Genomic DNA, 12,317 nt, shown 5'->3' on the forward strand with positions numbered 1-12,317 from the left:
ATTTATTATTATTTTAAAATATAATTATAATTACCCTGATGTTTCATTCTGATGTGAAAGACAATCATTTGGTTGTTGTTGTTGTAACTCAGTAAATAAAATATAGAAAAACTCCATCTACTCATAGATACCTTCCTTTCTTAGATAATATAAAGCACTTAGTTGCCATTTTGTAAGAGATAGGGAATTTTCATCACTTCTCCAGTGAAAGTTTCTTGCTTCAGTATTATCAAACTTATACCTCCATGCTTGGATTTTATACATATATGTATATATACACGATAAGTATCTATTGCAATGCTGAATCTACAGTGATCTGGTTTGGAGATTATATGACAATTAAACCTAAACTTTTAGTTTCAAAAATGCAATTGAAGAGACATACATATATGTATATATACACGATAAGTATCTATTGCAATGTTGAATCTACAGTGATCTAGTTTGGAGATTATATGACAATTAAACCTAAACTTTTAGTTTCAAAAATGCAATTGAAGAGACAAAATTATGACAATATGATCAGTTTTTGCACACCCAGAGGCAGAGACAACTATGTCGTGACAGCAGCAGTAATTGTGAGGTGACATCACCTAAAGCCACAACTCAATTTCCGAGGCATTAAAGTGTGGACAGCATGCCTCCTAAAACTGATGAACTGCAGCCAAAATAGATAGATGAAAAAGAACAGATTTCTAGAGAGAAAGAAAGAATAGAGAAGTATGTTCTGCATTCATGATTTGAAAATTTGGCTTGTTTTAGGAGAGAAAATTAATATCCTGCAACTAATTATTTGGTGGAATTCAGAATGCAGTGATACAGAGATGACTAAAACATGTAAAACATGTATAAAACATGCATATGGCACATTGAAATTGAGGTACAATAAATAGAAAGCTCGGAAGTTACAACTTGAAAGCTTAAAAATGGAAAAGAAAAATACACCATTAGAAGAAAAATGAGGAAAATATGATGTGCAGTGGGTTAAATTCGAATAGCTTTCACATTGTAAATGTCAAGATCTCAAGGCCACCGATCACTTGGGTGTCTGCCATTATGACCAAAAATTAGGTATGTAATTCATTTTTGGTCAGCGGGGATTCGTAAAAGGAGAATTGTAGTAAGTACGATCGAATTTCTTTTAGGAGCAGCAATACAAAATTGACAGAGGGTGGCTCTTGATATAATTTTATGACCTTTAAAAAGGCTTTTGTTACTATGTTTTACAAAGGACTATAATATAATGGAAGAAAGTATGGTCTTGAAGAAAAGCCACTTGAATCTATGAAAAGATGCTTTTTCTATCAAAGGAAATGGTACTTAATTGAAATGGTTTGGAACTGAATAGAATATTTGGGAACTTAATTGAAATCCTAATTATTCCCTTTGCTTCACTGAACAATAATTTAAAAGAAATATCACACAAAAAAGATAGGCCAGGTATATCCCTTACAAGGCTTGCATGCTGGGGCAAATGCAATTTAGTCATTCATAAAATGCTGTAATTCATTGAAATTTAAATTACGTTAAATTCATTAAATTAAGCATGAAATGATACTACATTACATATATGAGCACTTCATATTGGAAATGCATGTTTTATTTTCATAGATATATACTCTTGGCAGAAAGGATACATCATTGTAAGATTGAGTCATAAGCTGTTTGCCATTTTGCAACAAATAATCAAATTTAAGGGGAAAAGCAGGCTAAACAAATATATATGTATGTATATTTATACATAAGAATGATTTGCAACTGCACTTACAAGAAAACAACAAAAGAAAAATTAAAAACTCATAGAATAGAAAAGAGTCATTTTGAAACCAAATTATCCCACTTGAGCTAAAGAAGTAACCCCCTCCTCCCCCAGAAGCTGTTGAACTTTGTGTTCTACCAGATCGTTTTCATTTTTTAATTAATTGATTTTATGGTTATATAACTTATATATGGAAAAAGCACAGATCTGAAGTACACCAGGCTTGGTATATATATGTATATTGGAAAAATGACTGCAAATTATCCCTCTCCCTGTAACCAAGCCTTTTGCAAATATGGTCCTACATTTACTCTGGGCTGGCCTTGGGATATTGCAACATGAGATACAAGTAGAGCTTTGAAAAGTGCTTTCTCCTGGGACTTGCTTGCTGGTCGCTTTTGGGAATCCTCAAACCACAATTGTGAGAGTTGTGACTTTATTAAATTAGCATTTGTTAAGTAGAGCCCCAGGGTGTCAGATGGTGAACCCTGGATCAACAAAGACCACAAGGGAAAATTAAAACAGAGAGAAGTTTATTACTCACAGGTCCTAGAGGAAGTACATGGCTGCCTGCAGGGGCCACTTAGAAGTTCAGGGCAGGGTGCAGGCGGAGAGCCAGCAGCAGCAGCTGGGACGTATGTCTTTATTAGCACCTGAGAGTGGTGGAGTGCTTTTGGCTTTTGTGGGCTGAGGCCAGATTGTGAATTTGAACCGAAAAGAGTGCGGTTTTGGCAAGTTCCAAGAGGGTCTTACTTAAAGGATGCACAAAGAGAAGGAGCTGGGTGCAGGAAGCGTGCTCATCACCAGGGCATAAGAGAAGTCACATCAGGAAGTGGCTTGTGACTTTGTAGGCTGTTATGTGAGGCATGCAATATAATGGAGTAGTTTAGTTAAACTCTCAGCCATGAGGAGGCAAGTCTAGTCTGGTGGATGATGATCAACATGTTGGTCAAGTCATCTCCTTTCTGCTGGCTGAAACCTAACCAACTACCAGCTTTGTGAGCATTGTCATCTTAGACATCTGGTTCAAGCCAGGACTCCAGCTGCCCTCAAGTATTGGTTGAGTTGATCCATATCATAACCTCCATGGTGACATACAGATAGACGGCTTCATGAGTGTGTCACTGTGCAGAGCTCTGTGATCGTAAAAGGTTAAGAATCTTATTCTTGGGGTTTACTATTTCGTGGTTGCTGTCTTGAAATTCCTCGTAATTGTATCTTTGAATTTGTGTTTTGTAAGTAAAGTCCCGTGGGACAATGGAGCATGCAGGAGGGCTTGGATTCTTGGTTCACACGGAGTCCTGACACCCACAGCCTCCTGGCCTTCCTGGGACAGATTATCAACAGTTTTTCTTCTTTCTCTTAGTGCTTGCAACTCCCTCTTGCCTTCCTTTCCTGCCTGGCCTTCTCTCCCTGCCCCTGCCCAGTGACCACTGCTGTCTTCAATGTTTTGGGTGCAAGCACTACGTCTAGTGTGTGTAATACTTTAGCATCTCAGGGTGGGGCATGGTAGTTGCCATCCCTGCCCCGGGTGCAATGCCATGCAGTTTCTAGGTGGGCAAGACTTTGGCTCACCTTCGATCCAGGTTGCAGTCCTTTGGGAGTCATCTATCTGCCAGGGGTGGGGGCAGCAAGCCCATAGTATGGGGAGATAAGTTTCCTTATCTTCAGTAGGAACACCTTGCATTTCTTTGGTAGTTGACAGGAGAGGGAATCTTGCAGCCATTGAGCCACGCCCACATGCCACATAATAAGATGTGTCTCCCAGCACCTGTGAGGTTCATACCAGTGAGTATCCACTGCCAAAGAGGAATGACATTAAATTAAAAAAGAAAAAATTAAAAACCACCATGACAGGTCCCGAGAGAAAACATCTAAGAAGAAAGAAAGAAAAAAAAAGTTTTACATTTAGTACCTTTAATAATTTCTCTACCCCATTAGGTTTTTGAAGAAGGGGATCCACATTTTCCATTTGCACTAAACCCTGCAAATTATGTAGTCAGCTCTGCCCACAGAATCATGAAAAATAAAAAGTGGTTTGTGCTTTAAGCCACTAAATTTATATATAGTTAGTGTAAGCTACAGATGAGTTTTGACAAATATACAAACCCATGCAATTAACACCCCAATCATGACATAGAATGTTTCCATTATCACAAAAAAGTCCTCATACCCATTTCCAGTTTGTGTCTTGTTCAAGGTATCAACTGATGACTTTCTTTAGCAGAACACTTGTTTTTTTGAGATTCACCCATGCTCTGAAGCGTGACAACTTGTATTTTCCAAAGATAGATTTAACAATATCTTCCAACCTACATGTTCTTTTGCACTATAATTTTGCCACTACCTCATCAAGAGATGGAGTTTATTCCCACATCCTTTTGAATCCAGCTGGCCCTGTGACTGCTTTGACCAACAGAAAAAAACTGAAGTGACAGTGTGCCATTTTCAGGTGTGACTCTTAACTGGCTTGAAGTTTTTGCTTCCTGCCATCTAGAAAGCAGATACTTGCCTGCAAATGGACAGAATTATAAGATACAAAAAACTATTTTTATCTTAGTCTATTCATCATATATTTATGAGAAAATTTCTCTATTTCTTTCATTTCTTGTCTGTATCTGGGCACTTAATTTTTCCCAATATCTATTTTGCCTATCCTTGCAACAATAACACACTGTCTCAATTACTGTCATGTTATTGTAATTATTGAAACTAACTTAGGTAAGTTTTCTTCTTTTATTTTCAGAACATTTATATATTATACCTCCTTTGTGTTTCCATTTTAATTTTAGAATTAGATTGTTGATTTAAAGGGCACCTGGGTGGCTCAGTTAAGTGTCTGCCTTTGGCTCAGGTGGGATCAAGCCCCATATCAGTCTCCCTGCTCGGCGGGGAGCCTGCTTCTCCCTCTACCTGCCACTCCCCCTGCTTGTGCTCTCTCTCTCTCCCTCTGTCAAATAAATAAATAAAAATCTTTGAAAAAATAGATTGTTGATTTATAAAAAGGAAAAGGCTCTGAAGGTTTGTATTGAATTGTGTTCAAATTTGTAGATTGCTTAGGTGAGAACTGACACTAAAAATCCTGAGTCTTCTAATCAATGAATATGGCATTCATCATTTATTTAGCTCATTTAGATCTTTTTAATTTCTCTTAACAATGTTTGTAATTTTTAGAGGACAGATCTCACATTAAAAAAATATGTATTTCTAGATACTTTAAGTATTTAATTTTTAAGTAGTTTATTTTTGTTTCAGTTTCCAATTTTTTGGTTGTAATATATGGAAATTCAAACTATTTAGTGTATTGTCCTCTGCCCTATGACCTTACTCCATTAACTTAATAATTCAAACATAAATTCCTCAGGAATTTCTACATATAAAATCATGGTATCTGAAAATGCATGTATTTAATTTTTTTACTATAAACTATAAGTCTTTTATAAAACTAGATTAGAAATTTGAGAATTTAAGATATTAATGGACAATAAGTAGGTATCATAAAATTATGCTTATTTTTTTAAAAAATATAGACTAAGGAGATAAGTGAATAGAATAAACCCCAATAAAAAATGGTGCACATTTAACTGGAAAATTATCAAATAAAAATTCAGTAAAGAAAAATACACAGTCATTAAAACTAAAAAATAAATGATGGATGAAATGATAGAGCTGAATAAATTACTGAGAAACTAACAGAGAAGACACTGAAAGTAAGAGTTTAAAAAACATAAATGATTAAATGGAAAAATTGGAGATATCTATAAGAGACAGATGAGAAGAGAAAAAAGAGATCACAGAGAAGCAATATTTTTCAATGTTTTACTGGGAAAATTCAAGTATACAGAAAAGTTCAAAAGTTTGTGCAGCAAAAAACCTTTTATGGATATAGAGTTTCAACAATTATTAATATATTCCATGTTACTTTCCATGTCTCTGTGTTTCTTTGAATCTTTCACCTATATTTCTATAGCTGAAAAATTTCAAAGTAACATAAATAACAATGACACTTTATAATTCAGCATGCATCTTCTAAAGGTTATTCATCACAGATTAGAAAATATAAAATCATTCCCTAAAATGTAAAATCCATTGCATATTTAAACTCCCCTTGTCTTTTCCCACAAAATACCTTCTATAGTTGCTTCTTCATTAAAAGATCATATCAAGTTTCAAGAATTATATTTGGATTTTATAGCTCCTTGGCCTCTTTTAATTTAGAATAGTTCTATCATCTTCATCCTCCCATGAAGTGACTTTTTTGAGAAGAGGTCAGTGGAGTTTTACAGTATACGTTTCACAATCTGGATTTGTCTGTTTATATATTTATTTGCTTTTTAACTTTTTCTATTAATTACTATTTTCTGTATACTGGCCATTTTTAAGGTTTGATTAAATATGAGTTAAATAGTTCTGGCAAGAAGTATTTATAGAGGGATGCCTGGGTGGCTTAGTCAGTTAAGCATCTGCCTTCTGCTCAGGTCACCATCTCCTGGGATCAAGCCCTGCGTTGGGCTCTCTGCTCATTGGAAAGTCTGCTTCTCCCCGTCCCAGGCACCCTGAGATCTTTCTTATTAATTGGAGTTTTTTTCTATTATTTTATGTTCTCATTTTATTTTTGCTCAATATGAAGCATAATTTTCATGATACCAATCTATTGGTTTTAATACCTTAAATTCTCAGTGCTCTAATACTGATATTGTACAGTGCTTAAAGTTTATAGTGCTGGTACATTTCTTGACTTGCTTGGTGGGTGCATAGATGCTTTCCTTCTGAGAGAATTCCTTATACTGAACACCTTTTAGGATAAAACATTAAAAATTTTAAATAAAGCTCTAAACCAACAACTTTGCAAAGCATAGAAAGAATATCCAATTTCCCAGAAAAAAATGTTACTTACCAAAACTTACTCTAGAATAAATATAAAATCTTAATAACTTGATGAAAATTGATATAACAAATTTAATTGTTAAAATCTAGTCACCATCCAGCTCTAGATCATTTTACAGAATTTTTTTTTTAAGATTTTATTTATTTATTTGACAGAGAAAGACACAGCAAGAGAGGGAACACAAGCAGGGAACACAAGCCCGCCGAGCAGGCAGCCCGATGTGGGGCTCAATCCCACGACCCTGGGATCATGACCTGAGCCGAAGGCAGATGCTTAACGACTGAGCCACCCAGGCACCCCCATTTTACAGAATTCTATCACTCAAGAATGCAATAATTTTAATTACATTTTAACTAATTCTAGGAAAGGCAGGTAGAGAGGAAAGGTTCATAGGGAATTTCAACTACATAATGTTTTATTTCATTAAAAACTCTGAAAACAAATGACAACATATGAAGATTTAACACAGCTCAATTTGGATACACATGAGTATGTGCAAGTATTGTCTGTACCCATATATTCGAAATATGCTGTAACAGTTATGTGCAATAAATGATAGCATATTTTAAGAGATAAATATATTTTATATTTAAATTGGTTTTATATTTTATAGAGTACACTAGTCATATTATGTATCACCATTACTTTGCAAGTACAACCATTTTTGATTTACCTAAAGTAGAAAACAATGTTATTTAACATTGTTATTTCTGGGAAGTTATCATGAGCGATGGATATTTTCCAGTTGACATCTCCTCCTTTCTCAATTGGGGCTGGCCTATCACCTATGACTCCGAGGTATCCACTTTGATCCAGATAAAAGAGGCCAAGAAAAATTCTTAGTTTTCAGTCTTTCAGTGACTATCTGTAAAATGATGTAGTAGGGCCACATGCTTCTTAAGGGTTTTCTACCGCTAATTACCTCTGAACTAGCTATTTACTGAACTAGCTATTATTTCACATGTTTTTATTACGTAAGTAATTGCAACTATTGTAGGAATTTTAGAAATGTGTATTTTCACCTTCACAAATTGTTAGATAGTATAGAAGTTAAGAATGCACTTTGCTTATGAGCCGTATAACTCCATTACTAGCTACCTGATGTCAAAGTGTCTACCTCTGCTTTACTGTTTACATCTGTAAAATTAGGCTGATAATACCATCTACCTCATGTAATGGTTTAGAGGATTAAATGTGAAAAACAATGCATGTAAAAGTGCTTAGCTGAGTGTTGGCATAGTAGTAGCTGATTGGTAAATACAATTCAAATAGTCATTATACCTAGGTGATGGAAATATATATATTATATATTGTATATATTACACATTATATATGGTATTATGATATATAATACTAATTCACATATTATATATATGTAATATTAAGCCAAAATAAGGCTTAAGCTCTTTTGGGGAGTGAACTCCCAGAGAGGCAATGTTGAGGGGAAAATGGGGAAGGGGGAATATAACAGGGATGTAGGGAAAACAAGTACATGAGAGAGCATTACCATCTGTCCAATGCTTCACAAGAAATTACACCCAATTGCTTTGTTTTACGTAATGTGTTCAGAAAGCCTGTTTGAAATCTAGAGATTCTCAAAACAGTGTGAGGAGACAGGAGCACAAATAAAGAGAAGAATTTACCCATGATCTCCATGCCATCCCCCACCTTCAGAGATCATCAAAGTTAACACATATGAAGGGTTAATTCCTTCAGACATATTTGATGGGTTACCTGGACTGTCCAGCCAGTACACAGCCAAGGTCTCCATAGGTCCAGTCCAACCAGTGCAATGATCTGGGCTTGGTGATGATAGCAATCATGTGATCTACCTTCAGTCCAGCTCCAGCTGGAAAGCAAGGTGAGTGTTGAGGGCCAAGGTATTTGGGGGGAAGAGCTGTTGGCCAGAATAAGTGAATATTGATCAATATTTTAAATGAGTCTATTACACAACCTTGACCCACATAATGTTTTGAAACCTTTTTTTTTTCTGTTCAAATATACACTAGGCAACATTTTTTTCTACACTGAAGAAAATTCAACTCTAATAATGTCTGTATTTTTCAATCATTGAACTATTGGTGGGAGCATTTTTTAGCATTTTCTTGTTATTATAAATATTTCAAGTAAATACTCCTGCTGCCAAATCTTCGTAGTCGGTTTCTGGGTGTGGATAAGCTGTCTCAGGTGCTATATATACATTTTAAATGCTAAGAATGTTGTTAGTTTTTCCTTCCCTTCCAGAATGGTTGTGCCAACTGACACTTCTAAGTCGTTTATGAGTTTACCTGCTTATCTAGAAACTCGATGATCTAAGCTTTTAAATAATTTTTAACTCTGACAATTTAACTTGAAGAAGAAGTTAAAGTTAAAGAAGAATAAGTTGGTTTTTCACTGTATTGTTTATTTGAAGTGATTTTGCATTATTTTCAAATTTTTATTGCTTACATATATTTTTCTCTTAAAGTGTTTACTCTCAAAGTGTTAATTTCCCATTGCCATTGAAACATACTTTTATATTTAAGAATATAAATTCTTTGGAGAAAATTTTATGCATTAGTCATTTGTCTTTTCCTTTCTACTAATGATGATTATGCTATGGAGGTCTATTGTTTTTGCTGTTATTAATATAAGTAGATCTAACATTTTTTTTCTTATGGCTGATTTTGTCATGTTTAAAATTTTTTCACCTCCTTATGAAATTATACATTTTCAGTTTATTATTCTTATTAAAATTAGTATAATTTAATTTATACTCAAAAATGTTTAATAAACTTGGATTTTCTGTTGGCATATGTAGCATAGTGATTAAAAATTATACATTACTACTAGTAACATTATTTATTAAATAACTTCCTTTTACATGCAGTTTTTAATGTCACCTTTATCCTGTTCACCTGTAACTGCATCTCTTTCTGGGTTTTTTACTATGTTCAATTTATCTATCTACTCTTGTGTTTAGTTTAATTATTTTATACTGTGTAAATTTTAATGCATGGTTAATTTTCCTTATTAATCTTCTTTTTTTTTAAACTTTTTAAATTTTTTTTATTCCAAGTGTTATTTAAATCTTCTTGACTGAGTCTCTGAAAACCTCACTGACTTTGGTTAGAGTTAATATTATAAATTAAATAAGAATGATTGACTTTCTTATAATATACAGTAGTTCCATCTAAGAAGAAAAGTATTCTTTTAGGTAACATAATATATTCTGATGAGAGGATATTCAGCCTTGGTCTTTCCTTGTTTTGTCTTCTTTTTAATATTTTAAAATATTTTACATTCTATTGCTTGTTTTGTGTTATATTTCATTAAAATTTGTGACTGATTATAATCAATCTATAAAAGGATTTAAAATTGCCATACTTATTTAGTAAAAGGTCATCTTTCTATACTTTGTTGACGCATTTGATTGTATTTGGTTATCCATACATCTCCTTTTTAATAATATGCTTCTTCTTTTCTTGGTTACAACTAATATTTATAAGATCCTTGTTAAACAATAAGCTATTGACAGACTTATTGCATTGCATCACCTAAGAACTTGTAGAGATGCAGAAACTCGGGTCATATCCCAGGTCTACTGACTACTGGATATGTATTTTAACAAGAACCCAAGGTGAAGCATATACCTGTTAAAATTTGAGAAGGCTGTAATAGAGAGCCTTCAGAATAAAATTTTGGTTAGGCTTTCTGCATGCTATCCCCAGAGTTATGTGTTTTATCAGTGTCTGCCACTAGGGAAAGCCACTGCTAAACTGGATTTTTTCTTTTTTGTCACTTGTTCTCTGATAAATCCTCATGCTGTCTTTCGGTTATCCATGTCTGGACACCCCAAGTGTGTGCTTTTTCATTATAGACAAGGCATACAAATGGATTCCTTATTTGTTTTTAGTTTCTTTATGGTCTCATCCACTTACCCAGGCACACTTTCCTTCAAAGCAGAGAGAAAAGCAAACTGCCCTTTCACTTCCTTCATTTTGTTCCTTTCCAAATTTAATGTAACAGAAATGACTCTAAATTTTTGGTACAGTGATGTCATTCTTCATAATCTTCTGCTCCAATACATATTTTATTCTTTTTGTGTAACTCATTGCTCAACTATGTGGGATTCTGGGTAGACAGACATCATACTGTTTATTTATTAACCAATTAATAAATCATTTATTGCTTTTTATTATCTGGGAGTTACCAGATAATATTCTATATTATGGGTCAACCAAGTAACCAGATAAATTTTCATTTTACTCTATTTCATAATTAGTATCTTTGTCATTAGGGTTTGGTCAGGTCAATTCAACTATTATGAGTGATATGAAATAAGACATTTTATGAAATTGAACCCCAAAATTGTGGGTAAACTGGGGAAGTAAGATTTGAAAGATGACAACTAAAGAAGCAAAGAAGAGTTGCTCACAGTAGATCATGGAGGTATGCTAATAAAGAAGTCTGTGGAAGGATCTTCCCCCTTTGGTAGTAGGCTTCAAGTTGTTACAGGTCAGCCCCACAAACACTCTGGAAAAAACCTGGACATGGGAAGAGGGGAAGAAAGGGAACACTGAAACCTGCATGTAGAACCTGTGAGGACGACTGCCAACTATTATTTCTCTTGCTGTCTGCTCTGGGGCTTCCTGGTGTAGTGCGTGAGATACTGCGAACATCTGCTGTGTACTCACACATGCATCTGCCTGGAAGTGGATGAAGGTTGTTACCCAAGGGGCAAACCTTGACAAGTGGAAGATGAAAGCCAGCAAAAAAAGTGCTTTTTAATGATTGAACCTTCTATAAAGATGAACAAAATAACTTTGGATTTTCTAAGATTAGGGTTTCTCAACTGATAGTGCATCTCTATCTAAACGCCCTAGCTATCTGCAAAAACTGATAATTTTAATTTTAACTCAACTTTACATAACCACCTTAAAGATCCTGCAGTTTGTCAAGTATAGAAAGGGAGGTAGAGTCACTATGTTGTCAATTCTGTTGTCATTGTCAAGTTGCCAAGTACAACGGAATCTCATTTCTCAGGAGCTGCTGTTACCAAGTCCAAGTAAAGACTAGAGTTCAGTAGTGTCTGGGCACATGGATGGCAGATGGCAAAGAGCATTTGTCGATCAAGATATAGTTGACATAACTGTTCAAGTCATTATCTGCCTTTGTGAGTCAATCCCAGATTGAAGTATTGGGAATAATCCTGAGTAGTGTTCAGTATCTGAAAGTCAGTATCATCACAGCAAATTTCTTAAGTAATGAGTAATAACATAGTTATTTAACAAAATAAACACAGGGGTAAAATTATTCTTAATAATTACTATATGGAATTAAGAAATTAAGCATTTTTTTATATTTATTTCATTACGTATTGAGCCACATTCAAAGCTAGGCATCCTTTTATTTTGCATTTGTCTATATGAACATTTTACACACACATCAAAAAAAGCCAACAGGAAGTATAGGATAAACTAAAAATTCTTAGCAGCAGCTTTTTTATCCGTAGCAGCTGTTCCAGGAAGTGACTTGGCTAATATTACTCTATGAAGCATTAAACTGACTACACTCAGCAATATCTGAAGCAAACATTTAAAGGCTACATGAAATGAATTATTTGCGAATTATGAATATATTTTTCTTATATTCATTATGAGGATGGTACATAGACTAAAGATTTTAAAT

The 12,317-nt window shown here is 34.3% G+C and overlaps 1 long non-coding RNA gene across 1 annotated transcript; it reads right to left on the bottom strand.

The window, feature by feature from the left end:
- Positions 1–3,340: 3,340 nt before the first annotated feature.
- On the bottom strand, positions 3,341–11,126 carry LOC118534831 (uncharacterized). Its single transcript, XR_004916907.2, has 3 exons — positions 11,065–11,126; positions 8,382–8,544; positions 3,341–3,558 (listed from the first exon to the last, which is right to left on the bottom strand). It is a non-coding gene; the product is annotated as an uncharacterized LOC118534831 (long non-coding RNA).
- Positions 11,127–12,317: the final 1,191 nt, after the last annotated feature.

The sequence above is a fragment of the Halichoerus grypus genome, chromosome 8, assembly GCF_964656455.1.
Source record: "Halichoerus grypus chromosome 8, mHalGry1.hap1.1, whole genome shotgun sequence".
Taxonomy (NCBI): domain Eukaryota; kingdom Metazoa; phylum Chordata; class Mammalia; order Carnivora; family Phocidae; genus Halichoerus; species Halichoerus grypus.